At 46.6% G+C, this 24,061-nt stretch overlaps 1 protein-coding gene across 1 annotated transcript in view; it reads left to right on the plus strand.

Annotated features, from left to right (window-relative positions):
- TRERF1 (transcriptional regulating factor 1) overlaps nt 1–24,061 on the plus strand; it is a 635,163-nt gene that overhangs the window by 76,367 nt on the left and 534,735 nt on the right. The gene's annotated exons all lie outside the window — the stretch shown is intronic.

A 24,061-nucleotide genomic window follows, 5' to 3' on the forward strand; every position in this document is an offset into this window, starting at 1 on the left:
ATCTTCTGGAGACAGTGGACTTGAATGAATGCATTCAAGTTGAAACTGCCGACACCAAGGTTAGGGTACCGCATAAGTTATATGAAGTAACACTCCGGATGGAGGGGGACATACCCAGGAAAATAAAAGCACTCTTTTGGGAGAAGCTATCTAAGGGTTATGACATTCTTCTAGCTGAAAAAGACTGGCCACCTGAATTTGTCTGGGAGTGCCCACATGGGGAAGAGATCATTATGCCAGCCATCTCTAATCATATTCCTATTCATAAAAATTACACCTATGCTTGAAAATGGGCTGTATCCCAGGCTGCAGCATTATATAAAAATAATGTGGGATGGGATGAGGATTCTCCTCACCACAAAATCCAGTTAAAAAATCAACCTACTGCTCAGAGGCAGTATCCGGTAATGCAGGAAGCTAAAAAACAGGTCAGGGAGATCTTAAAGCCCAAGGTGTGATTGAAACATGAACCTCGTCAATAAATAATCCTTTGTTTCCTGTCTCCAAACCAGACAATACCTATCATCTAGTTTTGGACTACAGACATCTAAACTCTTGTTGCAAAAATTTTGCAGTACAAAATGCACACAGTGCAGCACTGATGAATAACATCGTTTGCAAAAAATGTAAAACTACATTAGATATCTCAAACGGTTTCTTCTGTCAAAACATTGCACCAGAAAGCAGGTACTTGACTGCTTTCTCAATAAAATAATTCGGACACAGCGACAATTTCGCTGTCTCCCCCAGGGATTCAGGAAAAGTCCAGGGTCATTTTCAGCCAGGGTAACAGAGTTACTATAAACGTATGATGATGAGGCATTATCTGATGTCGGTGACATCTATCTTACAGACGATGATTTGGATGTACACTTGAAAAGAGTGAACACCATAATACTTGGGTTTGCTTCTGAAGGGTACAAATTCAATTTTAAGAAATCACGAATTGCCCACCTCAACGTCCTATTCTTGGGATACAAAGTTTCAAGTGAAGGCAAAAGCCTGGCAGCAAACTTTTTAGAAAAGTGTGCGCTGCTCCAACCTCCAAAAACGCTAAAAAACGTAGTCAATTCTAGGTTTCCTGAATTTTGGAAGAACTTACATTCTAAATTACGCAGAAAGGGTTAAACCTCTCTACGAATTAATCAAACCTGATTTCAAACCAATTTATTGGACTCAAAAACACACAGAGATTTTGCGTTCAGTACAAACAGACATGTTAGCAAAAACACAGTTACAAACACGCTACAACGTACGCAATCTTGTAATCTGAATCATCCCAGGGAGATGCGGATTCACATACCTAACCTTTAACAAAGGTGAAAACGTACCAATAGATTTCAAATCACACTTGTACACACAAGCTGAAATGAAATTCACTTCAACAGAAAAAATTCTGACAGCGGTTCAAACTGCAGTAGCAAAAGAGAGACCCCCCCCCCGCACAGGGAAAACGCATAATGGTTGTTATACCTGAACCTGCCTTGGAGGCAGTGACAAAAGCGAGCATTCCAAATGCTAAAGCATTACATCTGAGATGGATACAATGAGTTAATTCTCTTGCTGCAACAGACGTTGAATACTTTTTTGATCCCTACTTGAAGACACAAGAATTTCTCCAATATGAACAAGAATGTCCTCTGTCCACTGAAATTTTTCGTCTAGAACATTACGGTTGCATAATTTATACAGACGGATCAGCACAACCCGCGATTGGGGGTAAGCAAGCTTATAGTGCTGCGTGCGCGATTGGTAAAGGTCGCTGGCACAATGGTAAATTCCGACCAATGGTTACAAAAACTCAATCACTAGGAGACTGTACAGCCCAGCGAGCTGAACTACAGGCTTTCAAGATGGTGCTTGAAAATGCTGATCGCGAATTCCCCACACTCATAGTGTGTGATTCGTATTTCTGAGTTCAATCTTACAACGAACACTTGCAGAGCTGGGTTATAAATGGTTTCAAAAACACAAAAGGTGACACAATCAAGCATAAAATGCTTTGGGAACAAGTAGTTCTATTACAGGAAGAACTACAAAAGACTCACGTGATACATACACTGAGTCATCAGCGTGATGGCGTTCACGTTGAAGGGAATTCATTGCTGATGAAGCTGCGAAGGCAGCTGTGCAAACGGCTTTCGTAGCTGCAATCACTCGTTCAAAAACAGACAGCAAAATAATGCAATCTGTCACTGCCTCAATGAAACATGGTGGTAAAACACTTCCAAAAGGCTTTCCACTCAAGTACTCATATATAACTGATGCAAATAATGTTCCTTTTGCTCGAATCCCTGGAGTGGGAGATAGAGCGATTCCAAACATGGAACACAGATTAGGACTAATCTTAGCAGCACATGAAGGGCTTGCATCTGCACATGCAGGTGTTTCCGCCACAGTGTCATTATTAAAGCAAAGATACTGGTGGCCACGCATGAGAAAACAGACCCGAAACCATGTTTTGGAATGTGAAATCTGCCAGAAGATGAAAGTCTCTACAGTGAAACGTCCTGCACAGACGCCCCTTCTAATATCAGATAAACCATTACCATGTGTTTACGTGGACCACTGTGGTCCCTTACAGAGGGATGGCAACTATAAATATATCATGGTCGCAGTGGATCCATGCTCAAGATTCATTTGGATGTGGCCTCAGCGCTCAGTTGACGCCCAAACTGTTCTAATAGATTTGCGAGTCTTTATCGGCACATACGCAATTAGCACGCTACATTCTGACCAGGGTCCTGTGTTTAGCTCTTGAGCTTACAAGGAGGCCATGGCTAGTTTGGGCGTTGCATTGCGGTACTCAAGTCCATTCCATCCTGAGGGAAATGGGGTAGTGGAAAGAAAAAAACGTGACATAAAGCAATCTATAACAGCTAGGGTATTAGGCTCGGGTGACGGGTGGGTCAAACATCTAATAAGTGTCCAACGTAGTCTTAATAATCTGCCAAGAAATTCTCTGGGTGGAATCACTCCGTATGAACTACTGTTTGGTACTAGAAAGCTCATTCAGGATCTTGAGCGTCATACTTCAGTGGACCTTTTGATATCAAAGACCAATTGGCTGTTTTACAGGACTTAAATGAAACAAGAAGAAGTCTAAGCAACACCAACAAACAGCCAACGACCACTGAAGAAAAACCACCTGTTCCACCAGGTCCTGTCTGGATTCCAAAGATTGGGGATCTAGTCGGGGAAAAGATCGCGGTGAAGAAGGAATTTGGGCCTTCTTACAGAAAACCAGTACCTGGCTTAGCAATCCAAGGAACAAGATCAGTGTTACTGCCGCCCCTTGCTGGAAGAAAGGAGAACAGAGTTGTATCCATCGACCTGGTCAAACCACATCATGTGGCTGATAATAAGTAGTAGGTCCAGTGGACTCCCAAGATGTAGCAGACGACCAAATCTTTCTACAATCCAAGAGGTTCAAACTGAAAGACTTATCACCTTTGATAAACCTGCAGTGAGAAAAGAAGGACTATGCAACAAAACCATGGAACTTGTGCTTCTTGATACCCAAATATCAGGTTGTCAAGAAACACCTGTCTACAATGATATAGCCTCTGACTATACAAATATGACAAGGAATGAAGCAGCCCCAGGGATTTCAAATAATCCGGATGCAATCCCAACAATTGACAGAACTGCCTCTGGCTATTCATCAACTTTGATACATTTTCTGAGGATCCCAGTGAAGCAGAAACAACTCCAGCAAGTAAAACTTACAAAGAAAAAATTACAGAACTCTTTCTTCAACTTAGCAAAACATACCTGGTCTCACCATTGGTTGAATTTTGGATTGTGTTAGGCGTACTTTTTCTCCTACTGTGGCTCATTCTCGTTTTAATTTTGGGACTGTGGATTGATGGAAAATACAGTACAATGGACACAGCAAATAAGAATATCAACTTGCTCCTGAAGCCACACAAATCATCTCATCGTGAAAAAAGAGACTTGTCATCAGTGAACATCACAGCTGTTCCTATACCAGGTGGTATAGCATGGGACAGAATTGATTATGACATGTATGGCCCTATAGAACTGTTGAATATTCTACATCAATTTAAGGTTTCTTTAAGACTTTGTTTCACCTAGCACTTTTTCGGATGATTGGGACTTTGATACGGTTAATAACATGATGGCAGACTTAGAAATGTCAGCAAAATTCACAAAACATGAATACTTAGAAGACTCATCAAATTATGAACAAATGTATTGTTTTAATTATTATGGTCATCATTATTTGCATAGATCTGCAAATCCTAGAAATGTTTTTACTTATAATCAATGGGAACATTGTCCAAACGCCTCCAAAAGGCAGCTCGAAAACATTTTATGCAAAATGTCCATACTTTTCAGGCTTCAATGTCACAAATCCAGAAACTTTTTACTTTAAAAATGTTAATCAGACAGTAATGAAAAGTATGTTGACCAATACTAAGCATATTTATTCTGCGGCCTTTTATGCTCCGCTGTCTACATTAGGCTTTGACCTTTGGAAAGACAACATTTAGACAAAAACTGTCTGGGGCACAAAAGAATGGCAGGTGCAAGGTTTAGAAGCCTTATTCAGAGCCTGCATCATCCCAGAACAAATAATGTTTTTACATGACACTATTCAACAGACATCTTGTCTTGGCATAGCTAAGATAAAAGACTTAAACAAACTGTCCATACCTAAACCCACAACTGACAGTAATAGAACTACAGATGAGGGGGTAGACGTAAACTACATTTTTTTAACAGAACAGAACTAATCCTGATTGGAAAAAATGGTTAATCTGGCCCACAGACACGAATAACTGTCAAGATAGATTCCTGAACAAAACACAAGGATTTACAGTAACCAGGCCTGACCCAAGGTACATCCAGAGACAACATCCAGGGATCGTAACAACATACAGTGTAGGAAAACTATGCCTAGAATGGCTATAGAAATCCACACTTCCAGAAATTAAACAGCACATACCTTCACTTAAAGATTTCGTTGATTTAATAGAATTCCTATTGGGACCTCCTAAACCACGTCATAAACGTTTCATATACGCCGGTATACACTCACACATGTTGGAGTGGGGGAAAGGAAATATTTCTTAGTGGGAACAATTGCAAACATTCACTAAGCGGGTCACTTTTGTGTCAAGGTATTAATTTACATGGAGCCTGTAAGGGTTCTTCAAACAACCTTTCTTGCCACCTGCACGGTTCCCCGGCAGCAGTGATAAATCCAGTTTTTAGGCAGCTATCCAGTGGTAGCTACATAATGTTGAATGATCACAGCTGTTGTGGAATGATGCCAGGTATAGCCTATCTCGTTAGTGTGTCAGCCAGGGTCACTTGTTGTATGCAAGTATTGTTTCCTAAAACGAAGACAGACGAGGAGTCACCGCTCTGGCCTTCACTGAACATCTCTTCTATTCGAATTGATACTTTAGGCAGAATGAGAGACATTCTTTTACAAAAAACTGTGCCACTGACCTCTTTCAAAGAGACGTATGATCTGCAAGTTGCAAGGTCCTCTGCGGAGATACATGCCCTATTAGCAACAAACTGCCCAATACATTTTGCAGAAATGTTAAGTCGTATCTTAAACATGTCTGATGTCAGTGGTTTGGCACATGTATTTAAGACGATTTTTTCGGGACTTTTAACACCATTTGAAGCAGTCCTAGGCATTTTTCCAAATTTCGTTCACTCTTGTGTTCGGCGGTCTGCCTCTCATTTTGGGACTCGTAGCAGAGATACTATTTTTATTTCTTCTGCTCCGATATGGCAAGTCCAGTCACCAGCGATACCAGATTACCATGGAAAGTGCTCTTCTGGCGATGCAGTATCGTGACCGAATAACACAGATTCGTGGCTTGTTTAAGAGATCTGAATACCACATGGTTCCTTTCGTTCAGACCAATCTGGCAAGATTACATCTTACCTGTTATACGATGCCTACTTTGTGGAGAGGAATACGTGTTAGACGTTTTGTTTGACACTTCGATCAGCACAGCCAACGGATGTTGACGCTTTGCTAGGTCCGGTAACGGCTAACTCATTGTGTTGTTCCCAAACGGCTACCAATCCTGATGACGGCATTGATTGAAGTCTCACAGACGCAAGTTCCTGCTAGTGAGATTCATGGACCAACAGGCACACAAGTACCATCTACTGTGATTGGTGCTAATGCGGTTGACGCTGACGGCGATGATTCTGATCTGTGTACAATTGATCTACTTAATGAAGTGGTTCAACTTTCACCTACTGTGGTAGACGGTTTCTTTGCCAGCTTAGACGATTTGATGTTTTCTCCCAACACCGAGAATAACTTTTGAAAATTAGCACACAGCGTTCTATGAACTCTGAATTCGTCCTTCTCGTTTCAAAACAAAACTTCTAACTTTGGAACTCGATTTTTCTACTATTTTGATTTGACTTTTTCCAAAATTGAACTTTTTTTGGCACTATGTAATCTGCTTAAAGTAGAACTATTCTTAGAGAACAAGAAATTCTTTTTGAACACTTCCTAGAGACAATATTTGGCCTTGTCCTCAAAAATAATAACAGTTTATATATTCTGCTATATCTCAATTTTTTCTTCTGTAAACTTAGAGCCATTTCGTAAATGTCATTTCATGATTCTTTCATATAGCATTTTCAATGTCGTTAGAGATTCTTTGAATGACAAATACTGCTTTTAAAATGCGTACAGTACAAATACTCATTTATGTGTACAACAATTTTTTCAAATGCATTTTATGTATTTTTGAGTGGGATTGTGAACACATGTTTTAGTTATGTTTCAGATGCTTACAGATTTAGTAATATCGGACATAATACGTGGAGTGAGTGTTGTATAGCATTTTAGGACCCTAGTGTAATTTTCGCGATTCATGCCCTTATATAGGTATAAAGTACCTATAGGCCTAGAAATCATAACCATATTAAGACATAGCTCATGCAGTCCTAATACGGCATGGCTACTTCCACTAGTTCTGAAGATCTACAATGATTTCTTGGAAAAACCCGCCTTCAGCAGTCAGGGACTTCCCCCTGCTTGAATATTGATTTATCCAAGAACTCATGGAGTTTTCAAAGAACTGGGACCCTTTGATGACGTTCTTATGTCCAACCTTACGTCAAACTCGGCACCTTCAAGGTATAAATATGCCCACACTTGCCCAAGCACACACACAGTGGTTTGGAGCAGTTTGACTATCTAAATGCCCGATGCTACTCGCTGCAGCAAGTGCCGAAGGAAGCCGACCCTCCAGCAGACGCACTCAGAGAGACGCTGTCTATTTTCCTGCCGAAAAATACAGCTCCAGTGTTTCCAAGCTACCCTTGCGGGTTGTTTGGAAATCGAGTCCTGAGACAGAGAGATACCAGACCTCCTTCATTCTAAACCAAGGTACAGAGCTGATTAGACCCTAAGAGAAATCTTGGATAGATTCTTAGCAAAGAATACTAAACTTAAGCTACACCTCACTTACTTCTTCCCTCGTACTAGACTTAGGTTATGTACATCGGGATAGGCGTATTTTAGAAGCACCAGTTGAGTACTGATCATTTTTAGTCTTTATTTATTAATGTATGTATTCTATGTCATTTATGGTTTAGAAACCATATCATGCTTTCACAGTATTATTTTATAATACTCTTCATACTGTACGCATTGTACTTTGCAACCAGTATTACGATTGTAGCAGTTCATTTTTTCTGTATGAGAAAGAAGACTGTTCAATAAATACTTTTTTTTTAAAACGCCCGTCTTTCTATTTCTCTACACCTCTGGTGAAACGAAGCATGCATGAGTGACCGAGTAAAATAACTATCTATTGTTTCCCCGACTCTAGAGATATATTTCTTATTCTTGGGAAACAAAGTGGTCATGTTTATGCGGTTGTCAGAAACGAATCCCTTCTTGTGAATTCGAGAAAGTTTCTAGTGACCTCTGAGCTAGCTGGCACTCACAATTAAGTCTAATATGTTCGATAGAGACCTAGTCGACCTAAGTCCTACTTCACATCTATAGGATATATTATTTTAATGCGCAAAGACTTTTGGCAATATACGGCCACATGCATCATCCCGGTGTTTTGCGAATTCCAAATTGCGAAAAATAGGGAATCCCAATTTAGAATTCGCAAAATGGGATGCATGTATATTTTCGCAAATTATTTGCGATTCGGTAAAAATCGCAATTTTTACCAAATCGCAAATATTATGCGAATTCCAAAGTGCGAATTCGCAATTCCCATTGATTCCTATGGGCCAAAAGGCCCATAAGGATCAATGGGAAGGCTTTAACAAATTGCGATTTTGTTTTTGAAAATCGCAATTTGTTAATGCATTCCAAGGGTGCAGAGGGGGGTCCAAAGGACCCCGCACCCCAGAAATGTAATTTGAAGTGCATGTTTCACACACACATGTCCTAAGGACATGTGTGTCTGAAACATGAACGTTTAAAAAATGCATTTTTTAGCTTTTTCAAAACTTTTCGCAAATTACCACGAGGTTCAACCTTGTGGTAATTTGCACCTCCTAATTGCTAATTCGCAATAAAAAAAACAATCATGCATTGCTTTTAAGGAATCGCAAATTTGCGATTCCTTAAAAGCAATCGTATTTTTGGAAATCGCTAAAAATAGCGAATTTCACAAAAATGCATGATGCATCCCAAAAACTTATTTAGGAATTGCAAACGACCGATTTTACCGATTTGCACCGTTTGCACTTCCTAAATAGGTTGATGTATGTGGGGGATAGGAACTACAATACAAATTTTCCAGAATTGTGCTGGAATTACGCTTCAAGCTGAAACTTTCAAAGGTATGTTAGATCCCTGTGTAAATGGTGTTGTAGTACGTTTTTAGTGGTTACTAAACCTACTATGTGTAGAGGATTAGAAGAACACACTATCATGTGGATAGTGGTTGCCAGTCGTGCAATGATCAGTCAGATCATTGACCTTCGAGTACCCTCACACTAAGAAAGCTCTTAGACCCTTATTGTGGTTGAGTAAGGCTCATACACAATGGGCAGTAAGTAGCGCAGTGATCAGCCCTGTCAAGTCCCATGCATCAGGCGTTAGACTAACGCATTTCAGTGTCTGCTAGTGGTACTCTGCTTGCTACAATGTAACACAGACCACGTGGCATAACTGACATCAGCGCCCAATTGCGAGTACTGAGTTGAGACAGTGTGAGATGATGCTCTTGAATAGGAGAGTGACGATCCATTCTGCCGCCCGTGTGAATGGGTAGTATTTCATAAAGTTGTGGCTGCTGTAGCAGTACTGTGGGCAACTGCAGCACAGATTGCTGATCACACAGCAGCCCGCCATGGCTGGTATATGGAGCCCGTGACCTGAACGGCCCCACCAGCGCCTGCGGCTGACTCTTGCCTTGCAAACCTGATCAGTCAGTGCTTGCAATATAATGGCAAAGATCGCCTCTCGCAGTTAGTGTGTGCCAAAATCATGCGGTGGTGACGTTGGTTGGCGTGGCAGTCCACGATTCGTTGCAGGCCGGCCATGGGGACCGCCTGTTGCGTGCCACCATCCTGCCCCGCAAAGAAGTAAGTGCCTGAGTGATAGAGCCGGTATAATCTCCTAGTTGCACTTGCTATGCTATTAATAAAGTGTGCTTTTTTGCGCGGTCATGACAGTTTTAATCATCAAGTACAGAACTGCCTGCCCTGTGTTATTGAATATTTACAACAAGGGGTGGTGAGGGACAGAGTCTCTGAATTAAGCAGAAAGCTCTCACCCAGTCAAGAGATCAGGGCTAGATCCAACACCGTTTTTTAGCTCACTGCACCATCCCAGTTTCAGAACCTGGCTGTATGCAAATTAGTCTGTTCCTGTCCCAGTGCATGATGGGAACAGGGCAAACCAAACTACAAAAGCCAATTCTTACACTGGGAAGGAAACAAGCTCCCGGGGACCGGTTTCTGGCATTACAGCCGTCTTCGGCCCGGTTTGCTTGAATCCTGATGGTGCAATGAGCAAGGGTCTCACATCTGAGAATACCCTTCCACGCTTAGGGTGGACAAAAATATTTACAACAAGGGGTGGTGAGGGACAGAGTCTCTGAATTAAGCAGAAAGCTCTCACCCAGTCAAGAGATCAGGGCTAGATCCAACACCGTTTTTTAGCTCACTGCACCATCCCAGTTTCAGAACCTGGCTGTATGCAAATTAGTCTGTTCCTGTCCCAGTGCATGATGGGAACAGGGCAAACCAAACTACAAAAGCCAATTCTTACACTGGGAAGGAAACAAGCTCCCGGGGACCGGTTTCTGGCATTACAGCCGTCTTCGGCCCGGTTTGCTTGAATCCTGATGGTGCAATGAGCAAGGGTCTCACATCTGAGAATACCCTTCCACGCTTAGGGTGGACAAAACCACCCCCCCTTTTCTGAATCGTTTTTGGCCACTATAGGTGTGGCAGGGTATACTCAGACATGAGTCCCGGTAGCTTGTATCCTTTCTGGTGAAGAATTGGCTTGGTAGTTTAGTCTGCCCTGTTCCCATGATGCACTGGGCCAGGGACAGACTGATTTGCATATAGCCAGGTTCTGAGCTGGGATGGTGCAGTGAGATGAATAACGGTGATGGATCAAGCCCTGATCTTTGGACTGGGTAAGAGTGGTCTGCTTAATTCAGACACTCTGTTCATCACCACCCCCCTTTTCTGAATCGTTTTTGGCCACTATAGGTGTGGCAGGGTATACTCAGACATGAGTCCCTTTCTCACTGCACCATCAGGATTCAAGCAAGCCGGGCCGAAGACGGCTGAAATGCCAGAAACCGGTCCCCGGTAGCTTGTATCCTTTCTGGTGAAGAATTGGCTTGGTAGTTTAGTCTGCCCTGTTCCCATGATGCACTGGGCCAGGGACAGACTGATTTGCATATAGCCAGGTTCTGAGCTGGGATGGTGCAGTGAGATAAATAACGGTGATGGATCAAGCCCTGATCTTTGGACTGGGTAAGAGTGGTCTGCTTAATTCAGACACTCTGTTCATCACCACCCCCCTTTTCTGAATCGTTTTTGGCCACTATAGGTGTGGCAGGGTATACTCAGACATGAGTCCCTTTCTCACTGCACCATCAGGATTCAAGCAAGCCGGGCCGAAGACAGCTGAAATGCCAGAAACCGGTCCCCGGTAGCTTGTATCCTTTCTGGTGAAGAATTGGCTTGGTAGTTTAGTCTGCCCTGTTCCCATGATGCACTGGGCCAGGGACAGACTGATTTGCATATAGCCAGGTTCTGAGCTGGGATGGTGCAGTGAGATAAATAACGGTGATGGATCAAGCCCTGATCTTTGGACTGGGTAAGAGTGGTCTGCTTAATTCAGACACTCTGTTCATCACCACCCCCCTTTTCTGAATCGTTTTTGGCCACTATAGGTGTGGCAGGGTATACTCAGACATGAGTCCCTTTCTCACTGCACCATCAGGATTCAAGCAAGCCGGGCCGAAGACGGCTGAAATGCCAGAAACCGGTCCCCGGTAGCTTGTATCCTTTCTGGTGAAGAATTGGCTTGGTAGTTTAGTCTGCCCTGTTCCCATGATGCACTGGGCCAGGGACAGACTGATTTGCATATAGCCAGGTTCTGAGCTGGGATGGTGCAGTGAGATAAATACCGGTGATGGATCAAGCCCTGATCTTTGGACTGGGTAAGAGTGGTCTGCTTAATTCAGACACTCTGTTCATCACCACCCCCCTTTTCTGAATCGTTTTTGGCCACTATAGGTGTGGCAGGGTATACTCAGACATGAGTCCCTTTCTCACTGCACCATCAGGATTCAAGCAAGCCGGGCCGAAGACGGCTGAAATGCCAGAAACCGGTCCCCGGTAGCTTGTATCCTTTCTGGTGAAGAATTGGCTTGGTAGTTTAGTCTGCCCTGTTCCCATGATGCACTGGGCCAGGGACAGACTGATTTGCATATAGCCAGGTTCTGAGCTGGGATGGTGCAGTGAGATAAATAACGGTGATGGATCAAGCCCTGATCTTTGGACTGGGTAAGAGTGGTCTGCTTAATTCAGACACTCTGTTCATCACCACCCCCCTTTTCTGAACTGTGTTATTGAATGGCAGTCACACAGTAAGTCTGCTTAGTGTAGTTTTCGACTGCGCTGTGTGTGCACTAGTCTAACTAATTTTGGGTCGGCGTGACAAGATTTAGAGCCACTGTGGTGCAAACTCGTCGGTAGCGGCCGACCTCGGGGCAGTCGGCTGCTCAGCTATTATAGATTTTTTTTATAGTTACCTAAGTGTGTCTCTTTGAAATAATACAGCCTGCCTGACTGTGTGACCTAGGCTATGTGTGCCTCGGCCTCGACTGAGGCTTACCCAATGCCGTGCTATCTGCGAGCTGATTGTTCACTCCATTTTTTTTTTTTAACATCGTTTTTATTGCATCACCAATATTAATGTACAGACATTGAGGTCATAGTGCAATCATAAATCATAGCAAGAAAATACAGTGATTGTCGTCCCCCGTCCTGAGTGGCATGTCCCCATACCGGAGACAGTTCAGCCTTCACCCGTAGTTCATTTCTTGCTGTGTCTTACATTGTCTGAAGTCATTGTTGCCAGAAAAAGTGGGTTGCTTTTGTGATTTTCACCCCTCCCCCACCCCTATCAAACATCTGCCCCTCAACACCCCAACAATTCCAAACGTCCCCCCCCCGTGGTCGCGCTATCCAAAATTACTACTGGAATGAAAGTCTGTGTGTAGCAGGAAGGTTTTATACATTCGCTAAGGTGTGTCCCCCGGTAAGGTAGCGGGGTTGGCAGTACCCAATTCCTCCATCTCCTCACGCTCCTCGTCAGCGTCATCTCGGAGCGCCTGTACCAACAATTCCCATGCAGTCGCCCTCTCCATAGCCTTCTCATTATTCGTTCTCCAAGCGATCTGGTACCTCAAGGTGCTCTCACACGCCGCCCACCGCAGACATTCACCATACCACCGTGTATATGTGGGTCCCGCTTTCGACTTCCAATTTCTCGTGATCTCCCGCTTAGCAAGGATCAGCCCCAAATCTATGAATTTGCTGGTGTTTTTATTCTTAGACGTGTGCGGAAACCAATGTAGGACCCCCAATGTCTCTATCCGTTACTCTGTTGAGGGTCCTCCCAATTTCTTGCCAGTAATCTCCCAGGGCAGGGCAATCCCACAACATGTGACCCAAGTCTGCTCCAACTGTATTGCATCTGGGGCAGGCGGCCTGTTCTACCCCAAATTATTGCCGTATTTTCCCCGGAGTGAGGTATGCCCTATGGATGATGTAGAAATGGATTAGCTGAAACCTGGCGTTTCTCGAACTTTTCCGCGCCCGTCGCAGCAGCTGACCCCAGGTCGCATCCGGGATCTCCATTTGAAGGTCCAACTCCCACTTGGCCTTCAATGCTGCGAGCGGCTGCAAAGCCTCTCGCAACATTCTGGAGTATAAACAGGTGACAGCCTTAAAGGTTCCTGCTGCCATCATCGTATATTGACAGGCCATGGAGGTCCCTGGTTCCTGCAATCCTTCTCCCCAATGATCCTGCATAGCGCCCGTGACCGCCGCATGCAACAGGTAGTCGCCCCTCGGCAGGTCGAACCGCTCTTGCAGTTCCTGAAACGGGAGTAGCACTCCATCCTCGTACAAATCGCCCAGCATCTGGACCCCAGCCTCTTCCCAGCCCAGCAGCCGCGACCAGTCCCCTCCATGAGGGAGGGCCGTAACCATCCCCAACGGGATTTCAGGAGCATACATAAGGCGGACCCCGCTCGTTTGCGCGCCCAATTCCAGCAGAGTCGGAACGTCTGTTCCTCCACTGTCAGGTCTCTGACCAAGAGCCTCTGGTGCAGTGTTATATATGCCAGCACATGCCGCGGAGTACCCTCGTCTCTAGCATGCTCCGGGCCTCTATATACCTTCGCGACCTCCTAGGTGAAAACCTGCAATTGTGCGGCTAGGTAGTACCCTTCAAAGTCAGGCACCGCCAAGCCTCCCTCATCCTTGGGTCGCAGAAGGGTGTCCAGCGCGATGCGCCTCCTCCCAGTGCCCCAGAGAAACGCTATGACCAGTGACCTCAGGCGCCGAAAAACAGAGCTCGGGATCCACACCGGAAGCGTCCTAAAGTAATACAGCAGCCTGGGCAGAGCCACCATCTTAAGCAGGGAGATCCGACCAGCCAGAGATAGCGGAAGAGTGGACCAAAAATCCATACTCCCTCTCAGGGCGGAAATACAACGGGTGATATTGCCGTCCAGCATATCCGCAGGGGTATGGTAGACGTAGACTCCTAGATAATGCAAACAATGCGGTTCCCACCGGAGTTCCTGCGCTGTGAGAGGGCACGGTTCTCCCGGTCTCAAGGGGAATAAACAGGATTTAGGCCAATTAACCTTCAGGCCCGACAGTCGTCCAAACCGCTCCAGCAGCCGTCTCGCCCCTAGGAGCTCTGCGTCCGCGTCTGCTAAGAACATCAATAGGTCATCCGCATACAACGAAATGAGATGCGGCCTGTCCCTATACATCAAACCGGCGTAGTGGTGGCTCGATCTGGCCTCCACAGCAAAGGGTTCCATTGCCAGGGCAAACAGGAGGGGAGAGAGGGAACACCCCTGCCTAGTGCCTCGACGCACAGGGTACTGCTTCGAGATCAGTGAGCCAACTCGGACTCTAGCGACTGCATCAGTATACAGGACTTTGGTCCAGTTAATATAACCGTCCCCCAGCCCGAAGCGCCGCATCACCTCATACAAATACCCCCACTCAAGACTGTTGAAGGCCTTCTCGATGTCAATGGAGAGTACCAATGGAGTGATGGAATCCGGCCAGTGGGCCCCCAGCAATCTCGTAAGCCTGCGAATATTGTGAGTGGTGTTACGTGTAGGGATAAAGCCGCATTGATCCTTATGAACAAGTCTAGTCATGTGGACCAGTAGTCCATTCGCTAGGATTTTACTCAGGATCTTATAGTCCGTCGTGAGCATGGACAACGGACGAAAAGAGGACAGGGCCGCTCCCTCCCTGCCCGGTTTTAACAACGGGATCATGAGGGCTTCACACATGGAACCCGGGAGCCGACCTCGCGATTGCGCTTCGTTATAAACTGATAGCAGTTGCGGGGCCAGGTACTCCAAATATTTGCTATAAAACTCAATCGGGAGACCGTCAAGCCCCGGAGTTTTATTTCTGGCCATCTGCTTTACTGCACACCCTATCTCCACGACCGTGATGGGCCGACCCAACTCCTCAGCCTCCGATTCCTCTAATTGCGGTAGCTGTAACCCTTCCAGAAAGACGCCCAGCTCATCCGCCCCGCCCGACTCTCCGCTCTTGTATAAACCTTCATAGTACGCTCGGAACCTGTCCAGTATCCCGGCTTGGGTATGGCAGGGCTCCTCCCCCACCTCCTGGATCATCATGATTGGCATGCCCCGCCTGACTGGGTTGGCAAGCCACGCCAGCATTGACCCCGCCTTATCACCTTCCGCATGCGCCTTCGTCATGTATGTTTTATGGTCAAAGCTACGCAGCCGTTCCAGCTCCACCGCTGGCGCCTCCCTGGCACAACTAAGCCCCTCCTGTAGCTCAGGGTGATTCGGGCGGTCCCTCTCCATCTCCCTCAGCCGCTTTTCCGCCTTTTCAAGATCATCCATCAAAGTCTTGCGGGCCCCGCAACGTTCCCAATACAGTGCCCCCGTACCACCACTTTAAACGCGTCCCACTCCACCGCCCTAGTGGAGGCGGAGCCGCTATTCTCCTCAAAGTAACGTTCTATGCGTTCCCCAAGGGCCTCCCTGAAAAGCAAGTCATCCAGGGTGTCAGGTTGCAGTCGCCATGTTGGCACACAGTTATCTTCCACCATCCAGTTCCGGGACAACAACAAAGGATTGTGGTCCGACATCGTCCGAGCCAAATACTCCGCCCCACCCACCTTGGGGAGCATATGTGATGAGCACAGAAAAGCGTCCAACCTAACATGCAGGTCATGCAAATGCGAGTGAAAGGAGTAGTCCCTAGTGGTGGGGTGCAGTGTCCTCCATGCATCTCTGAGAGCCCAACTCTCCTGCCACTCTAGCCTGCGCTTGGCTACCCTATGTGCTGGGGACGCGTGCAGCGGGGGATGGGCCCTGCTAGATAACTCGCCAGTTTGCCCGAAAGTGTGGATAAAAATGCGGGTAAATCCACATTAGGAGCGTACACGCTGCAGAGGGACACCACCCTGCCCCTCAAACTCCCCTCCACCGCTACATACCTGCCCTCTGGGTCTACCAACATTTTAGTGACTTGGAAGGGGACCCCCGCACGTATCCAAATCAGCGTCCCCCTTGCAAAAGCTGAATACGTTGTGTTAAATAACTGCCCCCTCCACCGCCTCTGCAGCGCAATCCCTTCCTGCTTGTTGAGATGTGTCTCTTGCAGGAACGCTATATGCACACCCCAACGCTTGAGGTACGCCTGAACCTTGTGTCTACGTGCCATAGTCTGCATACCCCGCACATTCCAGGTCACACATTTCAGAGCCCCCGTACTAGCCATTGCCCTCCGCACACACCGACAAAACAATAAAAATCATCGACCACGCGCGTTTGCCAACCACGTACTGTACACCCCACCCACTCCGAACAGAAGAAACCCCCCCCCCCCAAACAAAAACATCAACCGGAGCAACCCCAACTACTCTCGGTTCCCACCCCCCCAGGACAGGCCCCCCCACAAATGGAAGTACCCCCATCCAAACCGTCACACCCAACTACCCCTCAAGGAAAGGCACTAGCGTTCGCAGTCTCCACTGCGATGACCGGAAGGGCCAGTAGGGCGCGGATCGATGTCGAAAGGTTCGTTAAAGCAAATCAATCCCGCACATTCCGCCCCACAATCCCCTCAGTACAGAATCACGAAACCCCAAATAACATTAATCTGCGCCCACGGGCTCAGCGCCCCAGTGTCTGACCAGCAGGCCGCTCCCTCCGTCCAGCGTATCATGCCTCAAGGATCTCCCCAGAAGTTTGTGGCGTCACTATAGGGCCTTTGGCTCCACCAAATTCCGAGAGTCCCGTCTCCGACCCCGTGCCTGGTTCCTCAGAGTCTGTGCCCTTCCCGGACTGGCTCCTGGCTGCGCTAGACAAATTCACGACTGCCTGCAGGGCCGCCTGTCTCTCCGTCTCAGTTTGTGATACAGAAGGTCTGCCAGTCCTCCGACGATTCTTTCGGATCCGTTGGGATTTCCTGATCGGCTGTGCCACTCTAGCCTCCTCCGCCCTGGCCTTAGCGCCATCTGTTCCCGCTTTGTAAGTGTCCCACCAGGCCCAGGCATCCGCGGAGGTTGTGAAGAAGAGGGATTTGTCATCCACCACCGGGATTTCCTGATCGGCTGTGCCACTCTAGCCTCCTCCGCCCTGGCCTTAGCGCCATCTGTTCCCGCTTTGTAAGTGTCCCACCAGGCCCAGGCATCCGCGCAGGTTGTGAAGAAGAGGGATTTGTCATCCACCACCACTCTCAACTTCGCTGGGAAGAGCAGGGAATACTTTATGCCCTCACCACGGAGCTCACGTTTGAGGGACAGGAAGTTGGCCCTGAGCCTCTGAGTCTCAAATGTATAGTCCGGGAACATGGTGACCCTGTTGTTATCCACCTGAAAAGGCCCTGCTTCCCTCGCCCGCTGCAACAGCCAGTCTCTGTCTCTGTAGTGGAGCAACTTGAACACCACCGGGCGGGGTGGGAGGCCCGGGTCTGGCGGCCGAGCTGGCACCCTATGGGCCCGCTCTAGGGAAAAGAAAGGGGACAATCCCTCCGGTGCCACCTCGGTTCGCAACCAGTTATCGAGATAGCCCACCATATCATCGCCTTCAATGTTTTCCGGCAGACCTACGAGGCGAACGTTATTGCGCCTGTTCCGGTTTTCCGCATCCTCGGCCCTTCTCTCCAGCACCTTCAACCGATCCAGCGCATCCGCCATCTGTGCCTTCACCGCAACATGGTCCGGGGCCAACTCTTGAACAGTAATTTCCACAGGTTTTACTCTGTCCTTAAGCTTGTCGTGATCTGCTTTCAGGAGGCCCAGGCCCGTCGCCACTTGTGCTATGTCCTGCTGCAGGGCATCTTTTGTGGTGGAGATGGCCTCCAATATACGGTCTTGCATGCGTTGAAGAGCAGACTGGTCACGATCCGCTCCTTCCGCAGCCTCAGTGTCGGTCGCGCCATCCCCCTTCCCTTTCGGCTTCCCTATCTTGGTTGCAAAGAATAATGGCCTCAAGTGTCGCCTCGTCACCCTCTCTTCACTCCGCAGGGCGTCACCACTAGGAAATTCCCCGGCCAATAGTCGCCGATAGGCCTGCTGTGCTCCGCACCGTGAGTCCCCCTCCAGGCACTTAAGATGAAGTCGCCTCTTGGGGCTGGTGCTTCCGAAGAGCCGTTGAGTCGTTGACACCGTCCGATGCCAGTAGTGTTCAAAGGGCGGGGGCCATCGTCACAGGGCCGTCGCCATATTGTCGCCTCCTCGGTGCACTCAACTAACGTCCCGAAGGCCAACTACTCGCGTCAGTGCGAGGAAAGTTCGCTCGAGGCCACCGAGTGAGTCAAGAAGGATTTGTCGACTCAACCAGTATCATTAGCAGCAGGGTAGTAGAGGCGTCCGGTCTCGTGTCCCTGTCTTTCCTTTGTCTCAGGCCGAGGACGCCATCTTAGTTCAATGTCTTCACGCCCGAAGCGAACTTTCAAACTCAAAGTTCTGGGCCGGGAACAGCCTTAGGTCGTCCACTGTGAGCGCCGTACCCTCTGTGACGCCTTTAGAGTCTGAAGGTACCCAGTTTCGCTGGGGTTCGATCAGAAAATCAGGATGATATTTGGGATCGGGCGCGGAGCTCCGGGCTCACGCTGCCTACCTCCTCGGCATCCAAGCCACGCCCCCCCTGACTGTTCACTCCATAATTAATTTATCATATAGGCTGAGGCAGCTGAGATCAGTGTTCGGGCCTCTCATGTGTTACAGACTAGGCCTGCGTCTACTGCGGGCACTACATTAGAGCCCTTCCATTTCTGGTGCTTTGCAGCAGTTTTAAGATCTTTTTAGAGTTTCTCCTTGCTCAAGTCGATGTAATTTGTAATATTTTTATGTTTCCCTCGTCTTCATTGCTTTAATCTGCTTGCTAAAAAGTGTCACTCATAGTCGTTGAATGTCAGTCTTAATTAAATTGAAATTATGACAATGTCACACATAAGCAATCTAAAACCTTGGCAGCTATGAGTGATGTGGCACCTACTATTGGGTATTCATAGTACACGCTTTATCATAGCAGGACTGAGGTACAGAGTTGTATATTTTCCCCTGTTTAGGCTTTCATATGTTTTGTCACAACCTTTAAACATATTTCTATCGGTATCTCTATTGGGAGGATATCTAACACCAGCTATTTACTTTACCCTGACCTATCATTAGTTACCGGATGTGTTATGTATGACTCATTTACTACCTGGCTCTTAATTAGGCATACGTCAACAATAACTAGTTTGGTAAGTTGTAAGTAAAGAGCAGCACTGAAATATTGTCATGGCTTAACTATAGGCATTGCTGAGACAATGCTAGCAAATGACATTGAATGCATTTTATTATTTTGAAAAGTTTATATTGTATTTACCAATGTAACAGGAATGTGTACTATACTTACAACTAAAAATTTGATAAAGGCGGACCTTAAATAAATGTGCAGTGAATACTACAAGATAAGCATTACTAATTTATTGTGAATTCATATGTGGGTAATTTGATGATGCGGATTCCATGGCCAAATTTGCGATTACTTAAATTGCGATTGCATTTAAGGAATCGCAATTGCTCACCTTGATGCATGTGCCCTTCGTCTTGTAGGGAGCGTCCAAAACAGTGTTAAGGAGTAAAGCCATCTCCCTTATAGCAGGGAAACAAAAGGAAAAAGACGATAAAGTTGTTGTACTGTTACAGTTAATGAACAGATGGTACTGAGAACATATGCTAAGGAACAGGAAGAATATATCAATTTGTTACATATGGAAGCCTAGATGCAAATGCTGAGTTAAAGGATTTTGGATCTGATCTTCCATGCCCTACAATGTTTTTCAAAGAAAATGGCAAATTATAGGGTTATTTTACAGTGAAGGAAATATGCCAAACACTTACAGAGCTACATAAGGGAAAAACACCTCACCAAATAGAAAACCAGTGGCACTATTTCAAAAGATTGCTTCAGAAATAGCCCCTCATTTATTGCAAGCTTTTCAAGACTGACCTTCGGAAATCTACCATAGTGCTAATATATAAATCACAAACGTATAGGACCGCTGTTTGGGATGGTGAATTCCCTGATACATCTGGATCAATCTGGACTCAGGCCAAGCAGATCTACACAAGTTAATATTGGATGCTTTAAAAAGGTATTAGATGCTTAGTGATGGTTCACAGACCTATCGGCAATCAGGATATCCCTAGATGCTGCAAAAGCATTGGACTCACATGAATGGCCCTTTATGCTTTGAGTATTTTAAAAGATGAGGATGGGCCCTAGGATGTTCGCATGGATCAGATTGTACTGTGTGGTGAGACTAAGAGTAAAATGTGGTTACTTAAGGACCTTTTGATTTGGATGGGGCACTAGAGAAAGTTGTCCACTATCTTGCCTGCCTTATCGCTGGGACTTTTGGCCTTTTGGATACAGAAGGATGCCCTGATAAAGAAGCTGAAATGGACAAATAATTGAGAAGACGGGGTCTGCCTGTATGCAGGTAATATTCAGCTTTTCACAGCATACCAGGGTTCAAGAGCGCTTTCGAATATTTGGATAATTATCATTTGGATTCCATATCAATTGGGACAAATTGGTAATACATACTTTGGCCAACTAGGGCACTTTCAGAAATCCCCCAATAGTAAAAAGTTAAGAATTTCCTTATCTCAGTATTTACGTAGCAAGTAATGAAAAAATATTTACAAAAAAATAGCACTTTTTAAATGAAAACGTTCAAGAGGGAATCAAGTGGGGGGGGGGAAATCACTGATGGGTTAAGCAGTGCTCTTTAAGCCTATAGAGCTTCCTTTATGTGGTGAAGAAAGCACCCTTCTGGATTCCTGATAATAGTTACAAAACATTAGATGCTGAGAGAATTTCTATTTTTAACAATATTTCTTGACACACTCTGCGGGGAATGCACCGGGAATTATAGACTTTCCAAATGTCAGGAACTACTTTTGGAGTATTCTTGGCTGTAAAAGACAACTAGGAATTTAGTTCTCAAGATGAACATTCCCAGCCAGTGGATATGTGTAAGATGAGAAGTATATGAAATTCATATTCTTTGCATGGATAGGCAACCTCAATCAGTCTACCTCAGTCAGTCTTCCAGTGCCTGCTGCAGTAGGCATTCAAGTTCGGAAAGGATTAAATTGGTGAACTGCAAGATGCGGAGAGAATCATCTCCATGTTGTTGTTTGCCCGCATGTAACAAGAATTTCAGTTGGCTCATCGAGAGTTTCTTCAATAGCTCACGCACCAATGAAACATATACCAATTGAAATGGAACTATGAGAACGCTCATTACTTGAAAATAGACTGCTTGCGGAGCACCTAAAAGCCAAAGCTGAATTGGCAGTCAACGAAACAAAAGTTGATATTTCTAAACACACAACAAGTAACTTGAGAGAAAGATGGAAGAAGGATATAGTTGAATTGACTGAGGAGGATTGCCAAGAAGCATTAGTTCATCCCAGGGAGCTATCGATCAGAACTGACTTTAGGTTAATCCAACTTAAAATAAAGCAAAGGTGAATTGCTTTAGGATACAAATGTATAGTCGCCATCTCGAAAAACCGCCTTAAGGGGGTGAAGGTGGGAGGGATCATTCTGTGACATTATTTGGTCATGCCTAAGAATAAACACTAACTGGAATATGGTATTAGAAATAATACACAAGGTTGTGGGCACACCGAGGACATTATCCCCTGGCTGGTATTACTAGAATTCTGTTTTGACTTAGCTATTGTTAAATACATGAATATGTTAATTACTTTATCATTCATTTTACAAAGTGAAACAGCGTGGTTATGGGAAAGTGCTAGAATGCCAACCGTTGAGGAGTGGTGTATTGCTTTTTCTCATGTATTTTTTAAAATAATTTTATCTTGTGGCATATACTTTATACATCAGGATATTATAGTATTGTCGTGTGGGTAAATCTGTTCCATATGCCCTGTGCCGCAGTACATCCACATATTAATTGAAGAATGAAAACAATTCCGGAATGTGGCTAGTAGCCATCCACCTCATCATTACTGCAATAGTGCTAACCCATAATGCAAACTCCCTGGCCGCAGGCATGTGAACTTCGGCTAACAGCGAATGGCAGAATACAGAGTTTCACATAAGGCACGTTTATCTGTGAGGGTTTATGTGCTAGCTGCTGTTTCTAAGAAGAGCTCGGTAGGTTTAATGCAGTGACAAGAGACCCCCTTTATTCAATGGGACAAGAGCTATTTTTTTTTACAACAGATTTTATTGAGTTTCCATCCAAAGGGGAGATCCCCCAACAAATCACATGCAATTAAGGCAATGAACATACATATGTTAGGTGTCATCGAGGGTATCCTTCGGGAAGCTATAAAACACCCAAACCCAACAACCCCCCCCCACCCACCACCCCCATCCCTGCACCATCCAACCCACCTGAAAGAATAAACAGGCATAAATACATAAAAGCACAGCTCCATGAATAGGGGTGGAACCTCATGGGGACAAGAGCTATTCATCCAAAACACTCTTTTCCATCTTCTCATTTAGAGAACGATGGACTTGAGCATGTTTCATGTTTCTCATGCACAGTTGCCATGCCCCTGTGTCATTTGTGACACCTTCAACCAGTTTTGTATTTTAATTTAAAAAGCATGTTGCGGGGGGCGTAGTCTCGCTGAGGATGGAGTGAGACGTGCCCTGTAGGAGCTCCGGGCCGCCGCTGGCATTTTAAGCATTTTTAAGCAGTATATAAAGTGTGGAGGAGCTGGAATCTGGAACATTATGACAGCGGAAACACCTGGGCGACGATTTTGAGACCCAGTGACTCTCGGAACCGGCGGACAGTGGCGCGAATGGAGCCGGTGGGAAAGCGCTCCAGAGTAAGACGCCAAGGCCGCCATCTTAGCCACCACCGCCTCCTGAGCCCTGGGGTGAGCGGTCACTGTAGACATCCCGCAACTTTGGACTGGGGACTGGTGGAGGCCTGAGATGTGTCCAGCGAGTAAGGCACAGAGTTCAGGGGTCTTGCAACTGTTCCCGAAGGTGAGAACCCTCAACTGCTCTCCTGCCTGGCCGCCATTTGGAGACTTCGCTGCACGAATCACGTACGGGGTCGGCCTGGCACAGACTGCCGACTGGCGGAGAGGCTGCACCCTTGTCTGGGCCCCTGCCCCCATTTCAAGGACTCCGGTGGTGTTTGGCTGCCCCCCTGTGGGTGGGGCCCCAGAGCTGGCAGACGGCGGCGCGACGACCGGAGCCGGTGGGTGAGCGCCCCAGCCCACGAGGCGGCATCCTCCATCTTAGCGCCTACAGCTGCACTAACCTTTGAATGAGCTGGTGAAGCCGGTGGGGCCTCTGGGCCTTGCTGTTATACTCTCCCGGAGGTGCTGGGCTGTCCTTGGGGGGGCCACGGAACGAGCCGGCACATGACTACGCAGCCTCCCTCTTGGAGTCTCCCACCCTCAACAAGAACTTGCACTCTCTGCCCGGGACCTGACGGCGGTGCCCAGTGAAGCCGGAGGTGAAGGTACGCGGGCTGGGTGGCCCTGCTGCTGCTTCCCGGGGAGGGGGTGGGGGGGGGGGGGGCTCTTGGGCTGAGGCCTCTCGCATCCTGGTGCGGGTGGACGCTTCTGCCACCTTGCCTCCACGCCCCAGGATCACCTTTTGGGGAGGATCCTGTTGACTGTCATCGACGGGAGGGCACCCTAACCCGCGGAGGCCTGCCTGTCATTTTGAAGATCGCCTGGGCCCTGGTGTGCCCGGACATTCCAGACGCCCGGCCTGGTGGCGAGTAGAGGACCACTGGC

Source organism: Lissotriton vulgaris, chromosome 6, assembly GCF_964263255.1.
Source record: "Lissotriton vulgaris chromosome 6, aLisVul1.2, whole genome shotgun sequence".
NCBI classification, from domain to species: domain Eukaryota; kingdom Metazoa; phylum Chordata; class Amphibia; order Caudata; family Salamandridae; genus Lissotriton; species Lissotriton vulgaris.